Here is a 17,095-nt window from a genome sequence, read left to right on the forward strand (position 1 = left end):
TCGAACTCCAATCCTCATGAACGGAGCACAACCGAGAAAGCCAAATGCAGTAGTCATGAACAAAACAATGCTAATCAACACGACGAGCTAATTAATCTCTCCCATCTCCAAATTGTCTGTATCCCTTCCTCTCTCATCCCACTCCAGATCAGGGGTGGCCAACCTGTAACAGACCAAGATATATATGTGCATCTATTTTGACAGTTTTCGGCACTGCACGGGAGACATTTATTATTCTTCGATATTGTGATAGCACGTTCTACGTTATCCCCCTTCGATAATGCCACATGAGGCTGGGAGATATCAGTTGGCCACCGCTGCACTACATCTATACGTCTGTCTACATGTCTCTTAACTCACTATGTCTGTATATCTTCCGGCAACTTACTAAGCTGTAATGTATTAAAAGGGGAGGGGGGGCTACCCCCCCTCTCTCCCCAACCATAATGTACAATAAGCCAGCGCCACCACTGACTTAAACAGCAAACAGCATAGAATTCCTGAACTGACATGATGATGCAATTATGTTGAACTTCTTTCACACCGTACGTAGCCAACCGCACTAATCGGACGAGCAGGGGAAGGACAACAAACTAAACACAAAACGCGTTTGAAAATAAATTAGTTTTCAATTTATATTTAAAAGTGCATAGCTCCAATGGCTTCCTAATATTGTAAGGAAGAGCGTTCCAGACGACCACAGAAGCACATCTGAAAGCGCACGATGTGGTGACCAGCAGCCTAAAGCCGCTGCGAGGATGATGATGATGATGATGAGAATGTTACGATGAATATTTGACCACTACACTGATGACGATAACGATGATGGTTTAGTAAATCCTATTGCACGTTCGATTATGAATGATATAAACTATAATGTCAGTTGTTTGAGTCATTCACAATCTTAGGGGGGTGGGGGCAAGACCCGGGGTTCCTCAACCCCCATTTCTCGTTACCCACTTTGGCATCGCTTTCCAAGTTCATCAATTTACATCCGTCCAAATCCAGTGCAAAGTGTACACGCCGACTACAAGCCGCCCGTGCCTGATGATTGTGAAACAAAGCGCCGATTCAAATTAGAATGGGGACCTTGCATGTTTATGCGTGTGGCACACGTGACCTACAGAGGGCTCGTTCTAATTCAGATCGAGGCATTGTGTGTGCGTGATGTCCTGTGCCCATATTTAAATCGCTATGTCACATGGGGCTATTTTGTACTGTATGAATAATCGGGCTTGTATGAATCAACGTTGAACTTCTTTCGCACCGTACGTAGACAACCGTGCTAATCAAAGGTGCGGTGGTAGGGACAACAAGCTAAGCACGCAAAGCAGTCTTGACATGTGCAACGCACGAGACTCGGCACTTCGTGGTGCGTCACAACAGATGACGTGTGTGCTGCACGCTCGGCTCACGTAGGCAGAACGTCTGCAAGCATTTTCTACGAGCAATTCCAGAGCGGCGGTCGAAAATGGAGAGTGGGGCAACTGTTTGATGAGCCCACGCAATGCGATGCAGCGTGGCGCCGCGATGGAATGAGTCCTCGGAATATTCTGCCGCGCCACAGCGCACGGCAGCAGAACGATGGAACGCGCCACGCTGTTTCGAGCGCGGCAGCTTTTGAGAGTAGCTCACCAGAATGTCGGGTGACGACAAATATAATATCCACGGAAGTGGACCAAGGGCAAACTTTTTTTTTTTATTCGGTTTTGTAGGAATTGAGTTCTTCTTTATTCCTCTGCCCATTTGAAATGATATTAGGAATCCACTGGAGCTATGCACTTCTAAATCTAGATTGAAACTCATTTCTTTAGAACTGCTCTTTATCTTCTTGGTTCTTTCGGTAAAGTCACGTAGAATGAAAATTATAAAATGATCAAATATAATGTTTTTTTATTATTATTTTATTATTTCCATTCTACGTGTCTTTACCGAAAGAACCAGGAAGATGAATCCCTGCAGTCACGAAAGCTTTAAATCGAAATTTAACTGCTTTTTATGTTTAGTTTGTTGTCGTTCTCCCGCACCTCCAATTAGCATGATTGGCAACGTACGGTGTGAAAAAAGTTCAACATATCTACATAACTATATCTTTGGCTCAGACTCGCTCCATCCTTTCCTGTCGCCCCCCACCCCCCCAGCTTCCTTTCTTCAAGCAGCATTTTTATTATCCTGCCTCTTGGCCTCATTCCTAACTTCCTGCCTTCGATAACTTTCCTCCCAGCCTCATTCCTAACTTCCTGCCTTCCAGAACTTCTCTCATCGAGCACTCACCTATGATAATGTTGCCCGATCCCCACCTTGTGTTTCTCTTCTGGATTGTTCTAATCGCCCTGAGCCTGCTCGAGAAATTAATTTCTCCTTTTTCTCTGTCTGACTGATTTTCTCCAACTGACGTCAAAACCTACATCTCGACAGTCTATGGTTTTCTTCTTACGTATTATGCGGATTTGTATAGTGCCTTCATCCGAGGCGCTTTACAATGATTATAAAATTGTACATAAGAGTGTAGTGGTTGATATAGAGAGTGAGGTTATTGAAAGTGGTGGTGTAGTTATGGTGGCAGTTAGGAGAACAGGTGGGAAAGGTTAAGGCGGGTTGGGGTAGGGGTAGTGATAGGATTTGGGGTAGTGATATGGGTAGGGGTAGTGATAGGGTAGTGCCGGATTTAGCTAGTACGGGGCCTGTAGCATATGTTTTAAAGGGGCCCTAAATCAAATAAAAACAAATATTCAAACACAAGTATGAGAATAGGTTTTTCCCCTTTTATCTGGCAACAAAACAGGTGTTAACTTGTTAAAACACCAAACTGAAACCTTTTACAAGTGTAATAAAGGACTCGACCACGATGTCTGGCTTGGTGTCCTTTATTCGGTTCTTCTCTCTTAACCCGCACGGCTGTCCTTCTATAAGACTCTATACTGACACTGATACTGCTCTCCTGCAGTTTCTCCCCTCGTCGTTCTCTCAGCCTCTCTCTCCTCTCGTCGCTCTCGTAGCCTCTCCCTCACACACAGCCTCGCCGGCTGTGTTCCCCGCAGCTCCTCGTCCGCCTTCTCTCCAGCCGCCCCACCGCTGTCTTCTCTCGCAGCTCCGCTGGCTGCTCCCTTAGCTGGCCACCGCTGGCCGCCGCTGCCACCCCTTGGCTTTGCCCACGTGGCCTTACTCTGGTCCAGTCCCACTCGTTCTGCCTTCCTCTTCCGGTCTCCTCCCTTAAGAACCTTAACCTTTCCTCCCACGTCACCTAACTCCACCTCTCCGTGACGTCACATCCGGGAGGTCGCCCGCGCCCGCATTACACCACCCTCCCCCGTGGAGAAAAACCCAGCCGACCTCGGCTGAACAACACCAACAGTAATGCGGGCGAACCCGAGCGTAACACACCAAAGGACACCAAGCATGCAATATAACAGTAAGAACAATCAACACAACTCAACAATCAATAACGTAGCAGAAGCAGGCAATAATTACACAGTAAGAACAATACAACATAACAATCAACGAAACACAAGGGATTTAGAGCGTGTGCGGGTCGCCGGCCCGTCCCGGACGGTCGGCGGCCCATCCGCGGAACGGGAACGTGATTGAGTTTGAGGAGCGACAGGGTGAAATCCCCCTGTCGCTGTTGGAAGTCCACCAACGTCCCGTGTCCTTGAAGGATCAGTCTTGGGCTTGTCCCGCGGATGCGTCTGCAGCGGGGTCGGAAGGGCTGCAGGGCTCGAAGGACCCGCAGATCTGGCAGGCACCCTCCGAGCAGAGCGCCTCGTCCCCTCCGGTGTCAAGGCCGGCCTGCCTGGAACAGGTACGACAGGCGCTCTAGCAAGATCAATGGACGCAGGCGGGGGAGAGTCGGCAGCAACAGACCCCGGCACGGTGGACGAACCCGTAGCGGCCGCAACAACCCTCCGTGCCAATTTGCGCCACTGCGTCACAGAGCGACAAGGCCCCGTCGAAGGTCCCTCTTTAACAACAACACTATGACCGCACAACGAAGGTGATGGGTGAGGTGTAAAGCCTTGCCGGGTGTCTGGTGCGTGCCGACTTGCCTGTTTCGGTGGAGCCTTGGGCGGCTTGGCCGGTAATGAGGCCTCCTGTTGTGGCGGACCCGGGATGCGGGCCCAGCAGTCCTTCGCGTAGTGGCCCTTCCGTCCGCAGCGGAAGCAATCGGCGTCGTCGCGCCGAAGCGCAGGCCTTGCATCGCGCCGCCCGCGTATCGGCGGTGCAGCACGAGAGGCCGGTCCACCGCGGCCTGACCATGGCACCGAGGCGGCCGTCAGCTCCTGAGGGCCCCGCTCATCCGGCACGTATACCGACTTCGTAGGGTCCCAACCCAGAGCGCCACCCTCCGCGACGGGCCCCCCTGTCCACGCCGTGACCTGTTTCCATCGTCGTAGGTTGAATTGTGCATCCAGACATTTCGCCGCCGCCCGGGAGGTGAGCTTCTCATGCCCGCACACCGGCATGGGAATCCCAAGATCCCGCGACAGCTCGAGCATCTTGCCCAAGATGAGAGGCTCGAGCAGGTCAGGTGTTGTATCTGGATACGCGGCCATAGCCAAATCAAGCACTGCACCCCTGTACGCCACAGGCGACTCCTCGGGCGCTCGTTGTCGTTGAGCGAATCGCCGATGCGCGTCGTCAGGTGGCTCGTAGGCGTCGGCCATTTCTTGAAAAACTCCATATAATGTCCTCTTCTTCTCGGCCTTAATGGAGCGAAAAAAACGAACAGATTCGTCGTCCAGAAGAGTCGGCAACACTTCCAAGGCCTCAGCATCGGTCCATCTCGCAGAACGGACCGCCGCTAAAAATCTGCAGGCGAAAGCGCTCCAGTCGCCCCCAATGGCGAATTCCTTGACCGTGGTGAGATGGCGACTCCGACTTCGCTTCACTCCGCCCTCCGCCGATGGTTCCTCCGGAGGCAAATTCAAAATGGCGTCGAATCGCGGCGTGGTCAAGATGGCGGATTCCCGCCGCGGCACGCGCAAGATGGCGGCCTCCTGCCGCGTGGCCCATGGCGCCGGGAGTGAAGAACCCGTGGCGGCCTGTGGAGCACTCTCCGCTCTCTCCGTCGCCGTGCTTGGGGTGACGAGATGACACAATTGGCCCAGGGCGTCCTTGAGAGTCTCCAGTTGCTCAGCCACCTGCAGCCATCGCCGATCAGCGTCTGATGGTGTCGGCGGCCCTGACACTGTGGCTACATCTTCCACTCCCGTCCCCGCACTCGTTTCAGCAGGGCTCTCCTCCACCACCCTGGCAGGATCCATGTTTGGAGGGAAGTCTTCGTCTTCGGACGAAGAAGCCGATGCCGGCGCTGGAACATTTTTCTTTCTCACTTGTTTCGACATGCCGTTGCACTTCCGACACCAATGTAATAAAGGACTCGACCACGATGTCTGGCTTGGTGTCCTTTATTCGGTTCTTCTCTCTTAACCCGCACGGCTGTCCTTCTATAAGACTCTATACTGACACTGATACTGCTCTCCTGCAGTTTCTCCCCTCGTCGTTCTCTCAGCCTCTCTCTCCTCTCGTCGCTCTCGTAGCCTCTCCCTCACACACAGCCTCGCCGGCTGTGTTCCCCGCAGCTCCTCGTCCGCCTTCTCTCCAGCCGCCCCACCGCTGTCTTCTCTCGCAGCTCCGCTGGCTGCTCCCTTAGCTGGCCACCGCTGGCCGCCGCTGCCACCCCTTGGCTTTGCCCACGTGGCCTTACTCTGGTCCAGTCCCACTCGTTCTGCCTTCCTCTTCCGGTCTCCTCCCTTAAGAACCTTAACCTTTCCTCCCACGTCACCTAACTCCACCTCTCCGTGACGTCACATCCGGGAGGTCGCCCGCGCCCGCATTACACAAGGACTCATGTCTGCATTAACCACAATACTTGTGGTCAAATAATTGTACTTGCATAATTGTATTTTTTCATTTGCTATACAGCCAGATAATACGCCAAATCGCTAACCTTAAAGAGCCAGTCGTTCATAAAAGTTGAAGGCAATATAGTACTCGAGTAATAGAGCAAGTGCAGAATCACTGAACCAGAATTGACAGCTTGAAAGCATTTAGCGCGGGGCCCTTAAAAGTGCGGGGCCCGTAGCATATGCAGCTACTTTTGCTACTAAGATAATATAATCCGGCACTGGATAGGGGTTGGGGTAGTGATAGGGGTAGGGGTAGTGATAGGGGTTGGGGTAGTGATAGGGGTTGAGGTAATGATAGGGATTGAGGCTAGGCCTGATGCTAGGAAGTATCAGTAGCAGCATGGGCTAGGGCAGGGGTCGGAAAAACTGTGGCTCTGGAACCGCGTGCGTCTCTTTAAGGACTGCTTCTAGAAGTTATTTAGGACCATCTCGTATTCACCACGTGGTGCATTGCAGCTCTTGAAATATTGAGTTTTTTTTTACAAAATTCAAAAAAATGGCTCCTCTTTATGATTTTGGTTGTCGACCCCTGGGCTAGTGAGAAGAGATGGGGGTTTTTTTGTTTAAGGGATGAACGGAAAACAGCTTAGTCTTTATATTCTTTGGGTCTTTCGGTAAAGTCATGTAGATAGGTTACAAAAAAAAGTTCTTTCAACCTTAACCGAAAGACCCAAAGAATATGAATTCCTGCAGTCACGAAAGCTTTAAGTCAAGCTGAGTCTTTCTTTTTCAGAGATTAAGCTTCGGCCGCATACAGGTCTACACTCCGTGCAACCCTCTTGGATTGAGCCACAGACGAAGATGTTGTTGCTTGGCATCACGCACCAAAGCCTTACCCGCTCGAAATGGGTCCCACTAGCGATTTCACTATGTAACACGATTTTTGTTCCTGGGTAGTAAGTGTTATTTTCTAATTGCTTACGCCTCAAAAGTATAGAAAATGGCTATTATTCCCCGCAAACTTTGCTTTTGTGACCGGGACTTTACGTGAAGAAATGACACAAATGCACAAGTTTTCTTTGGTTCTTTCGGTAAAGTCACGTAGATAGAAAATTAATAGATCACGACGTTTCAATCGCAAAACAAGCATTCGTCATCAGGTGAGACAAACACAGCAGGGGAACTGCTGAGGCAGGAGAAAGAGCGGCTGCAACAGGAGGTTATATAGGCTTGAGGTGGGCTCAACCCAAGGGTAAGTGGGCGGAGCTAGAGATGGAATTTGTATGTAAATGTATGTCAATCTGAAACGGCTCTAGCAACTGGGGGCTGTGCCAATGAGCAAACACAGCAGACAACTGCTGACGGCAGTTCTCCTGCCGTGTCTGTCTCACCTGATGACGGTTGCTTGTGTTGCGATGGAAATGTCGTGATCTATTAATTTCCTATCTAGATGACTTTACCGAACGGGCCAAAGAGTATGGATTCTTGCAGTCACGGAAGCTTCAAATCAAGATTGCACACGTTATCTCATTGAAAATAGGTCAATTTCAAAATATCACTGTCCTGGTCACAAAAGCAAAGTTTGTGGGGAATAATAGACATTTTCTGTACTTTTGAGGCATAAGCAATTTGAAAAAAAAAAACACTTACTACCCAGAAAAAAAAACAATTTTTTTTGTTACACAGTGTAATTTTCAGCGGAAGTTTGAGAGCAGGGGAAAACGTGCGTGCTGTGAATGCAGGAATCACCGCTCGGGCCAACGACGCCAATGCCCTATCCACAAATATAAGAAAGAGACATTGAAGCGATACACTCCGTTGCTCCATGCGTGGTTATCTGGCTAGGCCACCTGAATGTGAAGCGAGTAGTTGTCGCTCTGCATCTCCATCAGCCGTGCGAAAAAAAAGCACGAGACAAGGAAGAAGCCCTTTCGGGCTCACACGATTGGGAGGTGCAGGGGCAATGGATGTGTCAGTGCGGGGACCCAACAAAAACCAACAGTTCGCGAGTGAGTGAGAGGAGAGATGGACCAAGACAGATTGAGACGTTTCGTGTATGACAGTGGAAGAGGCCGGGGGGGGGGCGAGGGCGGGGGTCCTAAAAGCCTCAGCTAAGGCATCAGGCGGTCGCATAATGTCAACACGCATCACACCAGCGATCATTTCTGCAGGGCGAGCGTGTCCGGTTGACTGAGTGGGAAGCTTGCGCTCCGACAGCGTTCGAACGAGCCTCATCGCCCCCCGCCTCTCCCCCCCGGCGAGGAATCGGGGTGGGTGACCCCCTGCGCCGGCCTCGGGTGACGGCGCCGCGCCCGTCAGTGGCCATGTAACCACGCGCCGCGCTCGCCATCGCAGGCGATGGATCTTGGAAGTGAAATTTTGCGGTTCATCTGGAGGGCGGAGGGGGGTGCCGGTAGTGTCGTGGTTAGCGCTACGCTACCGCTCTCTCTCCGCCAACCTGAGTTAGATTCCTGCTCACGGAGAGCACTGGTGACGATTATCTGAGCCGGTCATGGGGCTCCCATAGGTCAACTCGGCCTCAAATGAGTACCTGGTGCGATTAGTCAACATTGCCACTGGGGAGACAAAGGCGGCCAGGCGTGGTGCTGGCCACCCACACCCTCTATGTGTTCCGTGGCGGCCTTCGTAGGTGCTCGCTAACATCACTTGCCCCGAGAGTCTGTTAAGGCTACACGGGTGGAATGGTCGTTTTTTTGGGTTGGGGGAAGAAAGGGTGGCGTTCTGACTCACCGACGAGCGCCACGTGAAGTTACGAACTCGCGAATCAAAAACCTGAGGGGCCAGTGTCATCGCCGCGTCACTTTGCGAGTCACAGTCAACGTCGCTCTGCGCCAATCCATCATCGTGGGCCCTAAGGAGTAGTCGTTTTTGGGGGGCCCATCTTTTTCGATTTATAAATTCCTGGCGAGATGACGAGAAGGGAGATGAAGACAAGTGACAGGGATGTAGTCATAATAAGGCTTTTTGGGTTAGATCGCGTAAGTCTAAACCCTCCACAGCCAATTAGTAAGGTTTGTCACGTTAACAGGATTCTCCGACACACCGGTTGGCTGAAGTAATAACGAATTGGCATGTTTTGTTTACGTGGCAAATCCCTTACTAATTGGCTGTGTCGGGTGGTGGAGGGCTACGACACATTTATACCTGCGCGATCTAATCCAAAAACTTTTATTATGAATAATATTGGTCGCGAAAGCCTACTACGTGTTCAACTGACAGGGATGTAGTGAACTCAGAGAAGAGAGATACGGATGCGATGGAGATTTAGCGAACTGTGAGAGTCGTAGCAGACAAAAGACAAAGATGGAGTGAGATCTACACAATGGGAACCTCATTTGCCAGTAAAAATATGATAATTGGTTTTTTACCCTTCTATCTGGCAACAAAACTGACACCTTTTTACAAGGAGTCATGTTTGCATAGACCGCAATACCTGCAGTCATAATACAAACCAGAGACATAACTCTGATAATGTGCACTGACCAATCAACTTCAAGGACAGTGCACATTATCAGAGTTATGTCTTTGATTTGTATTATGACTGCAGGTATTGCGGTCTATGCAGACATGACTCCTTGTAAAAAGGTGTCAGTTTTTTTGCCAGATAGAAGGGTAAAAAAACAATTATCATGGAGTGAGATGTGAGAAAAGGGAGTTTTACGCAAGATTGGCATGAGAGAAAGCACCTTTTGAATTGGTAATTTAGTTTACCTTGTTTAACATGTCGGCTTTCGTGACCAATATTTTTCATCGTAAAGGTTTTTGGGTTAGATGCTGAATGTAATTACTAGCGAAACGTCGTATACTCAAATTGTAAATGTTGTGGATTTAGTAGTAACTAATTGGCATTTTGTTAACGTGACAAATCCCTTACTAGTTGGCTGTGTCGGGTGGTGGAGGGTTTCCACACATTTATACTTACGCGATCTAACCCAAAAACCTTTAATATGAATTAGTTTATCTTATATATATATATGTGTGTGTGTTGATGAGGATTGATATTCAGTTCACCGCTGTGAGTTTTAAGAATCCCGAACCCTCTTGAGCCACTCGTGGCCTTGAGCGTTTTACTTTTACACCATTGGAACCTCATTTGCCAGTAATACCTGCAGGTATTGTGGTCTATGCAAGCATGATTGTAAAAAGGTGTCAGTTTTGTTGTCAGATAGAAGGGTAAAAAGCCAATTATCATATTTTTACTGGCAAATGAGGTTCCAATGGTGTAAATGCTTACCTCGAGCTCTCATACTCTGATGGTGCATTGTCTTTGAGTTGTGCGCCTTTTGGCGTCATCTGGTCCAATCCATGTGAGACTAGGCTCTAAGGAAAGCTGTCTCGGGTGTCGACCAAACAACTTCAAGGACAGTGCACATTATCAGAGTTATGTTTTTTTTTATTATGACTGCAGGTATTGTGGTCTATGCAAACATGACTCCTTGTAAAAAGGTGTCAGTTTTGTTGCCAGATAGAAGGGTAAAAAAACAATTATCGTTCTACTTTTGCTCATGCCCAGTGGCCCCCCTTTGAGCAGGCACGCCACGTGCAGCCGGTACACGAACGGATTCCTGCCGAGCGGTCGCGTTCGGCTGAGCCGCACGTGACCGCCTCTGCCGCTTGCAAGGCTGGAAGACGCGGAAACACAGTCTCCGAGTAAAACACGCAAGGAGCATGCAACACAGGACGGCAGCACGCGATGTACAGGGCGGCCCAAAACTCAGGATGGCAGTGGCTATTTCATTGATTTTTAACGCCGGCATTAACATATTTTGTTTATTTATTCAGTTAATTGTTGACCTGCCGACCCCCCCCCCCCCACTCCATACTGGACATCTGTGAAAGAGAGCTTCATGGCTCATTGTTTTCCTCCAGTCTAAATAAAGATTATGATTGTATGTGAAGGAGGTGCACTTGCCTGCTTGTTGAATACATAATACAACACATTTGGCTGCACGAAAGGATGCAATCTGCGCGCGTGAATGTGACAGAGACGCCGATGCAATCAAGACGAGTGTGGTCAAGGCTCAGCTTTGATCCTCAACTCATTGGTAATATTTTAGGTTGTGCAGCGAACGGGTATTTCAAGGCGCTTTCAGATGTGCTGCAGTCCGAAGCCAAGCAATGGTGTGTCCATGCGACAGCCGCAAACACCCATTGTTCTAAGGACATCAGGCGAGTTTTAATTTTGCAACACGAGGAAAACTTTACAATCGTCATTACTTAAGGAAGGCTGAACATTGCCCTAAAAAAAACCATGCAGAGTTGCGCGCTTCGAAGAAAGCAGAACAGCTGGATTAGAGAACATTTGCAATTTGAGTAGGACGTTTCCAACACACGCCGGTGCGCTGTATTAGTAACGAATTGTCACGTTTTGCTTACGTAACAAGCCTAACTAGATGGCCGTGTCGGAGAGTGGCGGCTTTAACGACGCATTTATGCTTACGCGATCTAACCCAACACAAAACAACCTTGATTGTGAATAATATTGGCCGCGAAAGCCTTCGTGTGAAACGCATTAGAGAACACACACAGGTTAGTGACACCATTCAGTTCGTTAAGAACAGCGCAAGTGGACGTGGTGGAACACGTGATGGCTACAAGGTAGAGACGGTGGCTGATGGATAAAGAAAAGTGACAGAGTGGCAGTCGAGGAATAGAAGTCATCTCGGGGTCACGTTTCCATAGGAGATGGAGCAACGAAATCAGATTGTGTGCCCGGTGTGCGGTGCGATTGTTGCATCGGGTCAAAGATGCAGCCAGCTGTGGATTGAACATGACTCGTAACGATGACGAAATTCGCACGTTGCGCTTGATGACGTATGTATGTAGATTTTTTTTGCACCTTACATCGCTCAGCTTTGGTCATCGGAAGTGCGGATTCTTCTCCATGCCATTCCAGACAAATGCTGCAATTTAATAATAGCACGTATGCATGCGTACAACTATATATAGATAAACCTAACATTATTCCATTGGAACCTCATTTGGCAGTAGAAAAATATGATAATTGGTTTTTTATCCTTTTATCTGGCAACAAAACTGACACCTTTTTTACGAGGAGTCATGTTTGCATAGACCACAATACCTGCAGTCATAATGCAAAAAAAACATAACTCTGATAATGTATGCACTGTCCTTGAAGTTGATTGGTCCACACCCGAGACAGCTTTCCTTAGAGCCTAGAGACTAGGCTTTAACTTCAACTTCAAGGACAGTGCATACATTATCAGAGTTATGTGTTTTGTTTGCATTATGACTGCAGGTATTGTGATCTATGCAAACATGACTCCTCGTAAAAAAGGTGTCAGTTTTGTTGCCAGATAAAAGGGTAAAAAAACAATTATCAAACTTAACATTGTGTGATGTTTCGATTTAAAGCTTTCGTGACTGCAGGGATTCATATTCTTGGTTCTTTCGGTAAAGTCACGTAGAAGGGAAATAATAAAAGAATAAAAATAAAACATAATAGAATTAAATTCTCACGACGTTTCGGCCACAACGCAAGCAGCCGTCCTCAGGTGAAGAACAGAGCTGTCATTAGGACGCTGTCTTTCCGACAGCTCTGTTTCTTCACCTGAGGACGGCTGCTTGCGTTGTGGCCGAAACGTCGTGAGAATTTAATTTTATTATGTTTAATTTTTATTATTTTATTATTTCCCTTCTACTTGACTTTACCGAAAGAACCAATACTATTGTGTGATGTTCCCCCTCAAAGAAATGTGTTCAACCCTGAAAAAAATCCAGACTGAGAATACATTCCATCTCCGCTCACGAAGATTCGGACTTAAAAAGGTTAATCACGCTGCAGTTGAAGACACATTTTTCGCGCTGTCCATCAACTCTTTAATGCACGAGCAATTTTTGAAAACAAAATTTGCATACATTAAACTTTGATCCGCATGTTCTCAAGTATCAGTCAGAAAATGATGGATTATCCTGCTAAATGTGGGGTGGGGGACATGAATCCCCGTGTCGCCCAACTTGCTAACGAAAAAAATTAATCACTCCTCGCCAACGTAACCCTACGCCCTTATTTTGCGTGACTCATCAACCGGGCTTTTGCTTCAGGTGGCTTCAACAAAGATAAAATAACACGCAGGATTTCGCGACAAATATTATCCATAAGAGGTTTTTTTGGGGGGTTAGCTCGCATAGCTATGAATGTGTCATTAAACCCACCACCACCCGATACGGCCAATTAATAAGGTTTGTCACGTGAACAGGATTCGTCACTATTACAGCACATCGGTGTGTTGGAGAGCAAATCCACAACATCTACAATCTGAGTACAGATTGTAGAGCGGTGTGATGACGTCACTTGCCATTCACGTGCGAAGTGGGGGCGATTAATGAATGCAAATAAATGACTATTGGTATCCTTTGCTGGTTGGGTTATTCATATTGTAGCCAGCTTACATCATGCATGCACATTGTTCTTGTACCTCATGTCGTTTGCGTGCAATAATATAGCAGTTCCTGTTATTGTCTGCGTAAAAGTAATCCCCATTGACTTATGGTGGGTGACCAGTAGAGGCATGGATTTAAACAATGTGTTATTTGATGATTCGCTTCCAATCAGCACTAAGCCTGTAGCTATCCGAACGGTTATTTTTTTCCCCCTGAATTTCGATAGATTATCTGATTAGTCTTGGTCTGTAGTAACTAATTTTGCACAGAACTTCAACATTGTCAAAATCAATTGAGTGTCCTTGTTGGCACGCGTGTTCTGCCACTGCCGACAGTTGTATTTGGGAGTGTTTAATATTCATTTGGTGTCCTTTTGGTCTCGTGCTGATCATCCGTCCTGTTTGCCGAACATAGCATTTGCCACAAGGGCAATTAATTCGGTACACTCCATCTGTTGATAGCATCGGTAATACATCTTTATTACCAGATATTATTTTATGTATTTTATGTATTGTGCCAAATCTGACTCGGATGTTTTGTTTCTCCAAACATCTGGCTAGTGTATCAGTTATTCCCACAATGTATGGGATTTTAATAGTTTTAATTACTTGGTCAGTTTCAACTCTCGTGTTATATGATTTGGTTTTGGCATTCAATGCCCTGTTTATTCGTGCATCATTGTAACCATTCAATTGCAGCGCTGCTTTAACATTTTAAATTTCACTTCTCAGACTATCGCCATCTGACACTTTCTTAGCCCGATGTATGAGCGTCTTCATGAGAGATGATTTTTGGTGTGACTCTGCATTTAGATAGGCGTCAGCGTGTGATTTATTTCGGTAAACGCTGCGTATTATTTTACAATTTCGCCCGCGCCCGAGCAGGATATCCAGAAATGGGAGAGTTGTGTCAACTTACACTTCCATGGTGAACTTGATGGACGGGTTTTACGAGTTGAGATGATTTAGAAGTTATTTAAGTGTATTTTTTCCGTGTGGCCAGACCACTAGTGTGTCATGCACATTTCTACACCAAGCAGATGGTATTACTCTCCAACACACAGGTATGCTGAACTAGTTAGGGATTGACACTTTTTGTTTACGTGAGAAAAACGTACACATTGGCTGTGTTAGGTGGTGGCGAGTTTAACGACGAATTTATATTTACGCGATCAAACCTATAAACCTCTATTATGGAAAAGATGAAATAGTCATTTTAGCGTTCCACCATTAAAACTAAATATGACCACTTTTTTTCTCCCTGTATTTTACAACAAGAGTTGGGCATGCGTCTTATACCACTGTGCAACAAAAATAAACGTTTGTTCCTGGGTAGTAAGTGTTATTTTCTAATTGCTTATGCCTCAAAAGTACAGAAAATGTCTATTATTCCCCACAAACTTTGCTTTCGTGACCAGGAGAGTGATTTATGAAATTCACCTATTTTCAATGAGAAAAGGGTGCATTTGTTTAATTCCTTTACATAAAGTCCTGGTCACAAAAGCAAAGTTTGTGGGGAATAATAGCCATTTTCTATACTTATGAGGTATTAGCAATTTAGAAAATAACATTTGCTACCCAGGAACAAACTCGTGTGACATAGTGAATTAAAATCAGCTACGTATGTGTGTGTTTTATGCTCGGAGATTTGTGTAAATTTATTGACACTGGGCACCAGTTTTTGGGATGCGACTTACTTTTCGGGGCATCTTAGAATATGGCAATTAAAATGTTCACTTGTATACATGTGTAATGCAGGCGTAAACGACCTCCCGGAAGTGACGTCATGGGGGGAGGAGTTACGTCACGTGGGGGAGAGGGTTCAGGGTTATAAGGGGAGAAACCGGAAGCAGTAGGGGGCAGAGGTGTGGACTCGAGTCATGTGACTTGGACTCGAGTCAGACTCGAGTCATGAATTTGATGACTTCAGACTCGACTTGGACTTGCATAACAATGACTTTGTCCCACCTCTGAGGTGTGGACTCGAGTCATGTGACTTGGACTCGAGTCAGACTCGAGTCATGAATTTGATGACTTCAGACTCGACTTGGACTTGCATAACAATGACTTTGTCCCACCTCTGGTAGGGGGTGATCGGAGACTGGGAAAGTGTAAGGCCACGCAGGGCGGAGTGGGGAAGAGCGAGAGTGGCGAGATCGCCACACACACAGACCCCGAGGATCGGCACCGTCGGCCAACGGGGACCAACCCCGGGGCTGGAGGAGCAGCGAGGAGGCTGCAGAGAGAGCAGCGGGTCTGCACGAGTGGGGTTGAGCAGCGGGGGTCTGCACGACGAGACAGCAGCGGATCTGCAAGGAGGGAAGTGGGCTACGTGAGCGACAGCAGCCTGGGGGCTGCAGAGCGAAGAGTATATAGGGGAGTGCTGTGAAGTGGGCTACGTGAGCGATAGCAGCCTGGGGCTGCAGAGCGAAGAGTAAGGGGGAGTGCCGTGAGGGAAAAGAGATCGAACCCAAATAAAGGACACAGGACAGAGAGAAGCGTCCGAGTCTTTTATTACACATGCTACCCATGCACGCGGCCACACCATGGCAGAGTCCTCGACTCGCAATCAGAAGACGTAGAGTTTGTCTTTCATAGTTTTGTGAAATTCCGTCGATGATTTCCACTGCGCTTTAGGTTCACGCGACGTCACATGGGCGCATGTTGTTGTGCTAAGACATAAAAGGTCAAAAGTGCTGCTAATGCCTCGGACGGGCCTCCACTAAAGGGAGCTTCTAGATACAGCCCCTCTAGAGTGTATTCAGCCTACTCTTCTACATGATTGTGGTATCATTGTTGTAGTGTCAATGCCGTGCTGGATGAAGGCCTTTCCGCGTGATGTCCATCGTAGCGGTTGTTTTATCATCTTGACCGTGCTTCTACCACGCGCCCAGGTTGGTGAAGAGGGTTCAGTTAACAGTTGCCAGTGATGCTAGCAGTGGCTAGGAGTTTGAAACGGTGGTTTGCTGGGTAAATAGCGCACGGCGCACTTAACTGACGCGCCACTGTGCCGGCGCTGTCATTGTTTCCAGCCAATTTAGAAGTTCTAAAGGGCCCAATTGGCATTTGGAAAATGCCCGCAAGTGATATGGAAACTTTTTTTTGAGCTCGCAAAATCTATTTTAATGTATTTTTTTTAAAAATCTCACCAGCACTGAAGTGCCAAACCTATTTTTACAAAAAGTTAAGACGCCCGCGGGCGGAAATATTTCTGACAGTGAAATGTTTACTCGTTTGACGACTTGCCCATCAGCAACCTCTGTGCCGCTTTGTCTTACAAAATGCACATTTATTTCTGTAAAGAAAAAGAAGAAGCCGTAAACATTAAATTCCTGAATATACCCCACGGGTAAAAATAATAAGTTTGTAAGACCTAAGTCAATTGTAATATCCTACGTGGAAGTATACGTCACTATAAACCTTTACTTAAAAAAAAATCTTCGTGCAGCTTTCGGCTGCCCTTGTTATTTTTGCACCTTTTGGCGTGACTAATGCCACGAGATGTTTCCCCCCCCCCCCCATAGTCCACATGCGATGAATTCTGAGGCCTGCAAAGAAAGCAAAAGCCAGGGTTCTGTGGTCCAAATGTCACGCACGACGGTGAATAACACCGGGGAGTATTATCAATGAAGCTGCTTTTTCTGCTGTGAAAAAAAAAAAAAAATAGTCGGTGGCATCATTTACAATGGTGTATTTTTTGTATCGTGGTAGCAATAGAAGGTAAAGGTGCAGTCCTGCAATGGCTTTCCCATGCCACCGCTTACGGGAGGTGCTTCCATTGACGGGAACTGTAGAGAGTCCCCTCTGCAGATAATTTTAGCC

This window comes from Lethenteron reissneri, chromosome 3 (assembly GCF_015708825.2).
Source record: "Lethenteron reissneri isolate LAM-NWPU_2019-01 chromosome 3, ASM1570882v1, whole genome shotgun sequence".
NCBI lineage: Eukaryota > Metazoa > Chordata > Hyperoartia > Petromyzontiformes > Petromyzontidae > Lethenteron > Lethenteron reissneri.